The sequence below is a fragment of the Chenopodium quinoa genome, unplaced genomic scaffold (genome assembly GCF_001683475.1).
Source record: "Chenopodium quinoa cultivar QQ74 unplaced genomic scaffold, ASM168347v1, whole genome shotgun sequence".
NCBI classification, from domain to species: domain Eukaryota; kingdom Viridiplantae; phylum Streptophyta; class Magnoliopsida; order Caryophyllales; family Amaranthaceae; genus Chenopodium; species Chenopodium quinoa.
In genome coordinates, this window is record NW_018743448.1 from 179,591 (window position 1) to 192,310 (window position 12,720).

At 37.8% G+C, this 12,720-nt stretch overlaps 1 protein-coding gene across 1 annotated transcript in view; it reads left to right on the forward strand.

Moving 5' to 3' along the window:
- Positions 1 to 1,851: 1,851 nt before the first annotated feature.
- LOC110739221 overlaps positions 1,852 to 12,720 on the forward strand; it is a 34,444-nt gene continuing 23,575 nt past the window's right edge. The window contains exon 1 of the mRNA XM_021919677.1: positions 1,852 to 1,954. The gene's annotated coding sequence lies outside the window, so the exon portion shown is untranslated. The remainder of the gene's footprint in view (positions 1,955 to 12,720) is intronic.

Here is a 12,720-nt window from a genome sequence, read left to right on the forward strand (position 1 = left end):
CTTCTTCAAGCCTTTGGCACCATTATTATAGAAAAGAAATCAAAATGTAAATTATAGTGACCTTTTGTGAAACAATAATGACCAGAAATTTAAGACCAGAGAATCATAGGAATCAACCCTCAAAAACAGAACCATTACATATTACATAATGCAGGCTAGTAACCAAAGTATCCAAGCTCGAAAATGCGGTAAACTTCATTTAAACAACAGTGACAGAAAAACTAATGAATTAACAGCGAAAACATCATCGAGCACAAATCATCATCGAGTACAAAACATTATCAATCAAAATTCAATGAGAAAACAAAAATCAATCTAAATTCAACGACAAAACAAACATCTAAACAATTGAAACAAAATTCAATCGAACATTTATTGTGGTTTTATGTGTTCAATCGAACAATAAACAGAGAAAACAATCGAACATCGAAAAACCCTAGATCTTCAAATACCTAGATCTTTAAATAATCTTCAATACGAAACAAAATTCAAACAAAAATTCATGCAAATAGTTTCAAATAAAGAAAAACAATTAATCAGCTCAAAATTGCAGAAATCAAACGATAAACAAAAATTATACCAGAAAGTGGTTGATATACTTTTGTAGCTGAAGAACGAAGTCCTTTTCTTCGGTGAAATGTGCCACCACCTCGAGTTCTCGCCATAGAAGAAGAATTCAAGCAATTTGACAGAAATGGCAAAGCTGATTTTGAAGAGAGAGAAAATGGAAGAAAGGAAGCTTGGAAGAGAGAGAAAGAGTGAGGTGCGTTTTTGCGAAAAGAAAGAAAAGGGAAATAATTTGTTGTATTAATTTGTAAGAAGCTTGGTAGTAAGGGAAGTAAGCACGTGAGAAACTTGGTCCACAATAAATTTATTGTGGACCAGGTTTATTTAAGAATAATTGAATTGGATTTATACGTGACTATTGTGATGACATTTTTTTGTTTTGTTTTTTTTTTTTTTTGGTTTAAAGTTATTTTATATTTTTTTAACGGTTATCTTCATTTATGTTTTTACCTTATTTGTTGTCGTTTAAGGGTCAGAGCTTATCTTGTGCATGCAATTGTATTAACACGTTATGGCTATTGTGGAAGTAGGTTTTTTTTTTATTTTTTATTTTTTTTTATTTATATAAATCGACCCTTTAAAAAATTGCAGATTCATTTGAAAAGCAGTTTGTCCGTCTTTAATTTTTTGTACCATTTGGTGTATCGCGGTGTTTAAGACCTATCATGAAATGATTCCATTTCCATTTCCAATTCCAAACACTTAAAAATTATAGAAATTAAATATCAATAAAATATTCGATGGGACGAATATAACAATATTTTACATGACTATATTATTTAAGTAACGTAGGTATGAGTATGGTTGTTTATTTTTAAAAAGGCTATGTCTATCAATTTAATCGGTCTCTTTACTTTGTCAACATAATTATGACTATTATTGTTTATTTTTAAAAGCCTCCGCCTATTAATTTAATCTAATGCTTCAATTTGTTAACATAATTATGCTTATTACTGTTTATTTTTATAAGGCACCAACTATCAATTTAGTTAGACACTTCTATTCCTATTTCTAATATTGTTGTAAATTATGTTATGTAACTATATTTATTTTGTTTGATATTTTTTGGGTCCGTAAAGTGTACATTACTTAAATTTTAATTGTTTTGCTTGATAGTTATCAAAGTACTGTACATCTATTGGCATTTCTTCTCTTTTGATATATAACATGGTTATCAAATTGCTGTGCATGTTTTGGCATTTTTGTTTTGCTTTTATGAGTTTATCCATTGCACTGTTCATATTTTGGATCTTATAAAGATGTGGAATTTCTGCATAACAACTCATTCCACTTTCATCTACAAAACATCTACATATATCTAAGTACCAAATTGTACAGCATTCGCACTTCTCTTCGTTCTAAAGCTCAGCTAGATTCACACAATAAGGTATTATTAAACGCTTATTGTATGAATTTAATACACATACTTATGTAGGAATTTAGCAATTACTATTTTTAGATAGCCTTAATATATGATTTCTATATTAAAATAAATAAATTTGTAATGATATACTTATGATTATTATAAATATAAACAAAAGATAAACCTTATTTTAGTAACAAATATATAAACATTTTATCTTGTAAATTCGAATATGTGGAAATTGAGATTAGAAAAAGAAAATATTAGATAAAACTCAAGTGTAAAAAAAAAAAAAAAAAAAAAAAACGCTTTTGTCATAGATATAGTGGCATTAACGTGCCGTTAGGAACATTATTTTCAAGTTCATATCGAAGGAAGTTATAACTTTTTAATGCATGAATATTAGTTTTTAAACTAATAAGATAAAATAATCAATTAAGTGGCAATAGGCATGCATGCATCTAATCAAGTATTAATCGAATGACGCCTAAAGTTACTCATCATTGTGGACCTAGATTAAGCAATATGAATAGTTTATATTATATTTTTTAATACCAATATGAGTAGCTTATATTTTCGTTTACATATTTTATTTAATTTCTATGTTATACATGATTTGTATAGGATCTTTGTGCATTGAAGGTTATTACCACAAAAAATCATTTCAATGAAATTTTTGCAGATTAAGTTCTTTAAGTTAAGTTTTTTTTAAACATTTTTTTTCTGTTGATAATATGATTAATTTTGTTGAATATTATACCTATGGATTTTTTTTTTTTGGTTGGATAGCTGTTACCTATTATTATGGTTATATATATTAAATATTTGGCTGATTGTTTCTTAGTAGTGATATAATCTTTAATTGTAATTTGTGTTATCTATTTTAAAATAGAAATTTAATGACTATTGATTACATCTCTTTCCCTTAATGTTTATTCACATGACAATAGAAAGTTAATAAACATATAGAATATAATTAAAGGACAACAGGTTCCCAAAAAGTAAAATAAAATAAAATTATAAGGCAAAATGACGCATGTATAATTGAAATTAGTAAAACATTGAACATCTTTGCACATGCCAATCACTTTCACCTAACAATTTTGTAGGTAAAAATGCAAAAAGGATATAGTTGACATTGAAATTAAAGTTAAACCAAGAGAATTTTATGGTGGCAAAAAAAAGAGGAAAACAGATGAAAAAATAGCAAAAATTAGTACATTTATAAGACAACCAACACGAGAAAGCAGAGTTACAAGAAAAGTGAAAAAAAGGAAATTCTAGATGGTGGCCTCCAGGCTTCAACTTTTCTACGTGGAAGACGAACTTTTTTCCAACTCTTTTCAGTGGCACCAAGGTTTAGAAAAATTAACTATAGTGACCTTTTTTAGGTTTATGGCTAACCTTTATGGTTAAAATGGTTAACCTTTAAAAAAAAAAAACCCAAAATTCAGCCACCACCAACCAAGCCCCAGCAGCCCCTCCCCTCCAACGTCCACCAGCCACCTCTCCCCCACCCCCACCAATGCCAGCGCCCAGCTCCACCTTCGCCGGTGCGCCGGCCTTCGATCCCCCACCTCCACCTCCTCTCTTTCTCCCAATCTCGAACCCCCACCACCCCCCATTTCCCTCACCGCCCCACTACCGACCTCAACCCCACCCCATACCACCCCGAAAATCGGCGTACCTCCTTGTCGACCCCCCTCCCTAGTTCGCCGACCCAAAAACCCTTAAATCACCCCAAAATACCAGAAAATACCCAATCCCGTTTAGAGTTTCGAAACCAAACCAGGAAACGGGTTTTGGTTTTCTGGTGGTTTTGGGTGGGTTTTAGGGTTTCTGTGGTCGGCTCACAGAGGAGGGGGTTTGTCGGGGAAGGGCACTGGTTTTCGTGGTGGTTTGGGGTGCGACTAGGGCCTGGTGGGCGGCGGTGGGGGAAATGGGAAAGAGAGGAGGTGTGGGGCGGGCAGCGGTGGGGGAAATGGGAAAGAGAGGAGGTGCGAGGCGTCGCCGGCTGGGGGTTGGCCGCCGGCAGTGGTGGCTGGGTTGGTGATTAGGGTTTTTTTTATTTTATTTTATTGTTTATAAAATAATTTTTTAATAAAAATATCAAAGGTTAACCATTTTAACCATAAAGGTTAGCCATAAACCTAAAAAAGGTCATTATGGTTAATTTTTCTAAACCTTGGTGCCACTGAAGAGAGTTGGAAAAAAGTTCGTCTTCCACGTAGAAAAGCTGAAACCTGGAGGCCACCATATAGAATTTCCAAAAAAAAATGATGAATTGTTCCACAAATAACCAAAGGCTAGCAATATGGAATTATTACAATATAAAATAAAATAAGTTTTATTATTCTTCTTTAAAAATTGAATTTACACTAACACCTTAATGATTGTAAATCATTAGATCATAATTATAATAACTATACTAAAGTATATAAATACTTATAATTTTAGGTTTGCATTAAAAATAATATTGCATGTATTTAAACAAAATTGAAATATTAAATAAAATGTGACCAACAATAAAGATTATCTGAGTTGGCATCAAATCTTTCAAGAATTGATGCATTAAAATTATTAAAATCTAACACATTCTTCTTCATCAATATTGCTCTTCCATTTCTTTGCTTTACTACAACCTTCTGAAATTGCAATAAAATATATCTTGGCTTAAACTTTTGCTATGTTGGAATATGGGTACTTTCTTTCTTTTTTTTTTTTTTTTTTTTGTGCATTTGTATATAGAAATGGTAATTTTATAAATATAGTTGTTTGAATGGTTTTGGAAAGCTTGTGGGTTTTTCAAACGAAAGAATTTTTTTTTTTAAAAAAGGGTTTTTTTAAAGGACAAAGTAGGTGCCTAAGTTGATAGGACAATGAAAAACAGGAAAGAGAAAGATCACTATAGTTTGATAGATTAAAGTTGCTGCATGCAACTACAAAAAGTACTTTGACTAATGAGATTAGTGAGAATAGAAATTAATACAACTACAAATAGCTATAATCTATAAAAATAAAAAAAAAAAAAAAATTGATGATGCATGATGCACCATTACTGAGAATAGAAACGAATACTTGCTTAATCATTTACTTCCTGATTAATGAAGATCTCTTCAATTTTAGTGATAGGTTTATGAAAGAAAAGCCCACGGTAAATTAAAATATAAATTTTAATTTATTCCACAACTATATTATAAATAAAATATGTATACTAGTATACAATAAGTTTCCAAATTTTCTATAGTTCAACTAAGGGAAGTAATAAATTGATAAATTATATGAAAAATTCAACTAGGAAACTATAGATTTTATAGAGAAGTTAAACGTACTATACTACCAAAACAAATACTTACAAATTTATTAACTATGAATTTTCATCTCACCAATTTGCAAATTAAACTATAGATTCGGGCATTGTATAATGAGTATTGTATATTAGGAATAAAATAAAATGTCAAGTAATAGGTAAGAAATATAAAATAACAAAATAAAAAAATAAAAAGAGAGAATGGAAAGAAAAATTTTGAATTGAAAAGAGTACTTTTCATTCTTAAATATAAAAATGAGTTGGAAAAGATACATTATATGAAAATAAAATAAAGTACAAATGAAGGTTGAGCATAATTTTATTAGTTATTAGTTATTTAATCTTTGTTCCTATATTAACAACATGATTCTTGTTCACGTGTTTGCAATTTGACATCTTATGTCAACATTTTCTCTTTCAAGTGTGTCATTTCCTAGGCTAGAATGGTGGCAAAAGACAAAACTCTATTGGAACCCTTTGCTGATTTTTTCTTTTCAAATAAATAAAGAAAAAAATTGAATAATTCAATTTCAAAAAGGGCCAACAATCAAGGTTAAACATAATTTACATGAATAATTAAAGTGTGTGTATAAACTAATACTTCAAATTAGTTTATATATATATATATATATATATATATATATATATATATATATATATATATATATATATATATATAAGCTCATCTGATCATCTAATGAGCTTTTTCTGTTTCAAAAAAAAAAAAAACTACTGAGCTTGGTCTATTGAATTTTTTTAGGATATTGTTTTGGAATAATACAGGCCTACATCTACGCCACTTTTACATATACTTTACAAGTAATAACGGTATTATTAGACAATTTGAAGGCCATTATTTTGTTTTTTCGTTTGTTAGTACTTTTTTTTAAAAAAAAATTAACAACGGAATGTCCTTACTTTGTACAGAAATTTGTTCTTTTATGTGGAATATTTTGTGATTCTCAAATTTTTGCTATGTATTGTAAATTAGAGTATTCATTTTTTTTTTATGTATAGTATTGTATTAACTGTTGTTTTAAATTTATTTATTTTGTTTTTAGTTTTTTTTTGTAACATATCAAAAATTTCATAGACATTCCAATCTTCAAAGCCTACCAATTTACTTATCTACTGCCAAAATATGGTACAAAAAAGATTTTACATATATAAACAAAAATTGAACAACCTGAAAAATAATTCATATACGTTTACAATCAAAATAAAAATCATAACGCGTAATCAAGATGTACATAATCCACACCAAAAAAAAAAATACGTTTTATATATATTAATATGATTAGACTTTGTAAAAGCCACTAATAATGTAGACTCATAAAAAAGTTACTTTCTAACCACTGTTTTAGGAATGTATCATTCAATAAACAAACAAAATATTTAAATAATATCAAAGAAATTAACTTAAACGCAAATACTTTAAAGAAATTAATATAAATGCTAATACATCTTTAGATTATTGTAATACCATCTTTTACAATTGAATTAGTTTTTTTTGTCTACCTAATTAAATTAGATTTGTTTAATGTCTTATACATAGTAAACTACTTATATTGAATAGGCTACACAAATAAAAATGATTGTGAACAATTGCATACTGATTAGGGGATTTTTATCCACCAAGCGCCGTTTGACAAGTGGACCAACCAGGTTCCGCCACGCGTCCTCCACGGACCACTTAAGACACGCCACGTGTCCACCCATGCCAAATGGGACAACCGGCCATCAAGGCCCATTTCAGTCTAGAAGCCCGTTCGGCCCTAGGTTTACCTTAAACCTAGAGAGTTGCACGCTTCCCAAGGCTATAAATACTCGATTAATCCTCATTAATCAAAGGACCGAATAATTAACAGAACAGAGGAGAAACATTACGGAACACACTAATAACCGGCTGATCTCGCTAGCAAAGCAGATTACCTACATTAAATACTCTCACCTAGAGAGACCTTATTACTTTAATTTCTGTATTAATTACTCCTTAATCAGGTACTAACTTGACCGTTGGAGGCGGAGCTCTCAGGAGTCTCCGTTATTTTGCAGGTACAGGCGTCCGGTTCCAGTCTCGGAATTGTAGCTCTCCCGCAGGACATCAGAAAACCCCGAAACATTTGGCGCCGTCTGTGGGGAGAGTACTTCAGAGATGGCATCCAAGTCTGTACCGACCCCAGAAGAGAGGCGTCCCCTAGACGACCCTCAAGTTCAGTCGGACCATGATACCGAAAGTGAATTTGAAGTTGAAACTCATACAGCTCCAGACGGGACCCTAAGGGCCCGCCGTACCCGTCATACTGAAATAAGGGAACGGGAGTATCTTCAAACAGGAAGCGAGCCAGCAGGCGCACCGCTTGCTCGGCAACAGCCGACTGATGGGTCTGCTCCCATCACAAGGAACGAACTCATGACCTTCATGAGGGGATTCAAGGGGGAGATCCAAGAGTTGATCAACAAAAAACCGCCTGCTTCAGTCAAAGAGCAGGCGGCCAAAAAACCTTCCACCTCACTGAAGAGGAAGCCAGTTCAAGGGCGAGAGGCGACTCCCCATCCTAAATCTAAGAAGCGGGAGCCGTCTGCTCTTGATTTCACAAAACTCCGTTATCCTACGGGAAATAGGAAACCGGTTCGTCATATTCAGGCGGATGGGTCAAAGCAAACGTTCACAGATGCTCGGCACCTGCTAGAGCAGAAGAAGAGTGACCGATTATCAGAGTCGGCTTCTACTTCAAATTTTCAGGACAGTTTGCGAAATGCCTCGATGAGGCCAACTCAGTCGTACCATGAGAGTCAGTCAGGCGGCACCTCCCGTCAGTCTGGCTTTCATAGTGCGCAGGCGGTACCAAATTTGCCATTTGTGCCGCAACAACAATATTTTATGCAGCCACCTCCATTTGGTGGACCTGCAGCAAAAAACGTCCAACCTATGGACTGGCAGCTACGGCTGCTTAGACTTGGTAAACAGCCGTCGGCCTTCTCCAAGGAAATTACTGAAGCCGCTCAGCCGGCCAAAGTAAAAAATGTTTTAGTAGGCGCCTATGATGGCACTACTAACCCGGAAGACCATCTGATGGCATTCACCAACCTGATGTACCTTCAAGGGTTGGATGATCCCACTTGGTGCAAGTGTTTCCCAGCAACTCTCAAGGGAATTGCACAGCAATGGTTCGGCAACCTGCCGACTGGTTGTGTAAACAGTTTCAGGACGCTTGCTTACTTATTTGCCTCCAACTTTGCAATGAACATCCCTGCGAAGAAAACGACCCTTGATTTGGGAACAATTCAGCAGGGTGAAAAGGAGGGGCTTCGTTCCTACATCAGGCGGTTCAACCTGATGAGAATACAGATTCAAGGGTTACCGGATGAGGTAGCTTATACTGACTTTTTTAGAGGTCTCAAAGACGGGTCTACCTTCAAATTTGATTTAGTTCGAAAAAGGGTGGCGACTCTTCAAGAGGCCTTGATTGAAGCAGAAGCCTATATACAGGCGACTGATCTGTGTACAATGAAACAGTCGGACGGGAAGAGGTTCGACAATAGAGAAGGACGACAGAAACAGTCGTCCAACAAAGATGAAAAAAGAAAAGGGGTCTGGGCGGCTGATTCCTCTAAACAGCCGGCCAAGAAGAAAAAGGAATTCAAACCATACTCCCCAAAGTATGTGTTTAACAAGGATAACCAGTTTATCCTAAAAGAAATAAAGGGACGGCTCTCAATTGAGAAACCGCTCCCCATGAAGGGTTCTGCGAGCAACCGGAACCAAGACAAAATCTGTGCTTATCATGATGACATTGGTCATCACACCAACGACTGCATTAGTCTCATGCGGTACCTAGACCGCTTGGCTGATCAAGGTGATCTTGACACTTATGTCAAGAAATCTACGGGGAATACTTCCTCAAAAAAGCAGTCGGCCAAAAAGAATCAACAGGCCGACAGTTCCGATACAGATGATGCAGTCGTCTACACCATTGCAGGCGGCTTCTCAGGAGGCGGCCCCACTATTAGGGGCAACAAAGATAATATAAGGCGGTTAGATGTAAATTCCGTTCACCAAGAACGACCGTCCAAATATACATTTCCTGAGATTGTCATCACTGAAGAGGATCTAGGAGGAATAAGGGGGCCGCATGACGACCCTCTCGTTATTGAATGTAAAGTGGCCAACCAGAGAGTTGGTCGAATCCTCATAGATACTGGGAGCTCTTCAGATCTCATCAGCAGCAAATGTCTGTCAAAACTGAAATATCAGACGGACTGCATACATCCGGCCTCCCACCCTTTAATAGGGTTTGGAGGAGGAGTCGTCCACCCACTGGGACGAGTTGATCTACCCGTCCGCCTGGGCGAAAAAGGGGAAGGACGACACATGGTAGTCCGATTCCTAGTTGTAGAGGAACTCTCTGCCTACAACATGATTCTGGGTCGCCCAACCCTGAATAGTGCCAAGGCTGTTATAATCCCGTCACTTATGCTGCTTAAGTTTGAAAGGGACAATGGAACAGTCGGCTCCCTAAGAGGAGATCAGAGGATGGCCCGAGAGTGCTATCTCTCGGATGTCAAACCCACTGCTAAGGCCACTGGGTCAAGTGGAGAAAAAACAGACCTTGACAATGTCAAGGAAAGTGCGCCTGTTCAAGAAACAGGCGACAGAAAAAGAAAGGCGTCCCAGACAGAGTCCGCCAGAAAGGCAAGAAAATAGCAATCATTGGCAGAGGACCGGCCGAATGAGTTCCGCCCTCAGCCGGCTGGTGAGCATACGGACCTGATATTAGACGACTCCCGCCCTGACCGAACAGTCAAAGTTGGGACGACTGCTCTGAGAAACCTTGGTGATGACTTTCACAACCTGTTGAAAGAATACAAGGACATCTTTGCATTTGAAGTCCATGAAATGCCAGGCATTAGTCCTGATCTGGCAGTACACAAACTCGCTGTGGATCCGAAAAAGAAGCCGGTACGGCAAAAGAAGCGGAACCATGGTGAAGAAAGAGGTCAGGCGGCCGCCGCCGAAGTCAAAAAATTACTTGATGCAGGGTTCATTCGGCAATGTTACTTCCCAGATTGGGTTGCAAATGTGGTACTTGTTAAAAAGCCGAATGGCACCTGGCGAATGTGTGTAGACTACACAGACTTGAACAAGGCGTGCCCCAAAGACAGTTACCCTCTGCCCAAAATTGATAACCTGGTCGACTCAACAGCCGGCCATGCCTTGATGAGTTTTATGGACGCCTATTCTGGTTTTCATCAAATTCCTTTGTGGAAGAAAGATCAGGAGAAGACGGCCTTCGTCACTGATCAGGGATTATACTGTTATACGGTCATGCCGTTTGGTCTTAAGAATGCCCCGGCTACATTCCAACGAATGATAAACACAGTGTTCTTTGATCAGATTGGGAGAAACGTCGAGGCATACATTGATGATATGATTGTTAAGACTAAACTTCAGAAAGATCATCTGACGGACCTCCGAGAAACTTTCGCCACACTCAGGCGGCACCATGTCATGCTCAATCCCAAGAAATGTGTATTTGGAGTTGAGTCTGGGAAATTTCTCGGATTCCTTATCAACCAGAGAGGAATAGAGGCGAACCCTGAGAAGGTACAGGCGGTCATTGACATGCAGTCGCCTCGTACCGTCCGAGAGGTTCAGAAGTTAACAGGTTGTCTGGCGGCCTTGGGAAGATTTCTAAGCCGATCAGGCGACAAATGCCTATACTTTTTCCAGGCAATTAAGAAAAAGGCAAGGTTTGAATGGGGGCCGGATGCTGAGGCCGCCTTCCAGAAATTAAAGGTTCACTTGCATTCCTTGCCAAGGCTGGTCAGCCCTTTGCCCAAAGAAAATCTCTACATGTACCTGGCCGTCTCTGATCATGCGTTAAGCGCGGTGCTCCTTGCTGAAAGGGACGGCTGTCAACTTCCGGTCTACTTTGTCAGTCACGTACTGAAAAATGCCGAGTTGAGGTATCCCCTAGTGGAGAAATTTGGTCTTGCACTCTTCATGGCTGTTAAAAAATTGAAGCCCTACTTTCTGGCACATGCAGTCGTCGTGTATACCGACCAACCGATCAAACGGCCCCTTACCACCATGGAGTCCTCCGGACGAATGATCAAATGGGCCATAGAAATGCAGAGTCTCGAAGTTACTTTCGAGCCTAGAAAAGCAGTGAAGGGGCAAGCCTTTGCTGACTTTATTGTAGAGATGACTCGTCCTCCTGTCTCTCAAGTTCCAGACCAAGTCTGGAAGGTATATGTGGACGGAAGCTCTACTTCAAACGGTTGTGGAGCAGGCGTCGTATGTCAATCTCCAGAGGGCGACAGGTTCGAGTATGCTCTACGCTTCAGTTTCCAGGCTTCAAACAATGAGGCAGAATATGAAGCTTTACTAGCCGGGATCCGCATGTGTAAGGCGGCCGGGGCAAGGAAAATAGACGCCTGTTCTGATTCACAACTGATAGTGAGTCAGTACAATGGCGAATACGAAGCAACACATCCGGCCATGATCAAATATTTACAGGCGGTCCGACAAGCAGTCGGCTCCCTTGAGGATTTCCATCTGATCCAAGTACCGAGATCAGAAAACAACCAGGCAGATGCACTCTCGAAATTAGCATCATCCGCCTCCTCCGATACTCCTCGAACTGTGTTTTGGGAAGTAATGGAGAAGAGAAGCATCGAGGAAAATCCTATTGGAATTCTAGACAGAAGCTCAACCTGGATGGATTCAATCAGGGCATATCTGACAAACGGTACACTGCCGGATGATCCTCAACAGGCGGCATCACTGAAAAAACGAGCCTCCTGTTTTGAAATGATACAGGGGGAACTGCACAAGAGGGGGCACCTTCAACCCTTCTTAAAGTGTGTTACTCCTGAAAAGGGACGAGAGATACTAGATGATCTTCACTCTGGTTTCTGTGCTTCCCATATAGGTGGTAGGATGCTTGCTCAAAGGGCAAGGCGGCAGGGCTACTTTTGGCCTACTTTGGAAGCAGATGCAATGGAGATGGTGAAAAAATGTGACAAGTGCCAAAGGTTTGGCAAATTAATTCACCGTCCGGCTACTGACCTCACTACCATTCACAGCCCACTACCGTTTGCTAAGTGGGGCATGGACATTCTGGGTCCATATACGCCTGCTACAGGCGGCAGAAGGTATATACTTGTTGCCGTTGACTACTTCACTAAATGAGTAGAGGCGGAGGCTGTAAAGGGAATCAAGACGAAAGATGTAATTTCATTCATTTGGAAAAACGTCATCACTCGGTTCGGGGTTCCCATGTCTATGGTTTTTGATAATGGTCCCCAATTTGAGACACCTGTTCTCAAAAGCTGGTTGGGAGACCAAGGAATTGGACATTACTTTGCATCTGTCGGCCGTCCACAAGCAAACGGCCAGGTAGAAGCCTTTAATAAAATCATCTCAGACGGTCTCAAGAAAAAAATTGAACGAGCAGGCGGCCTATGGGCAGAT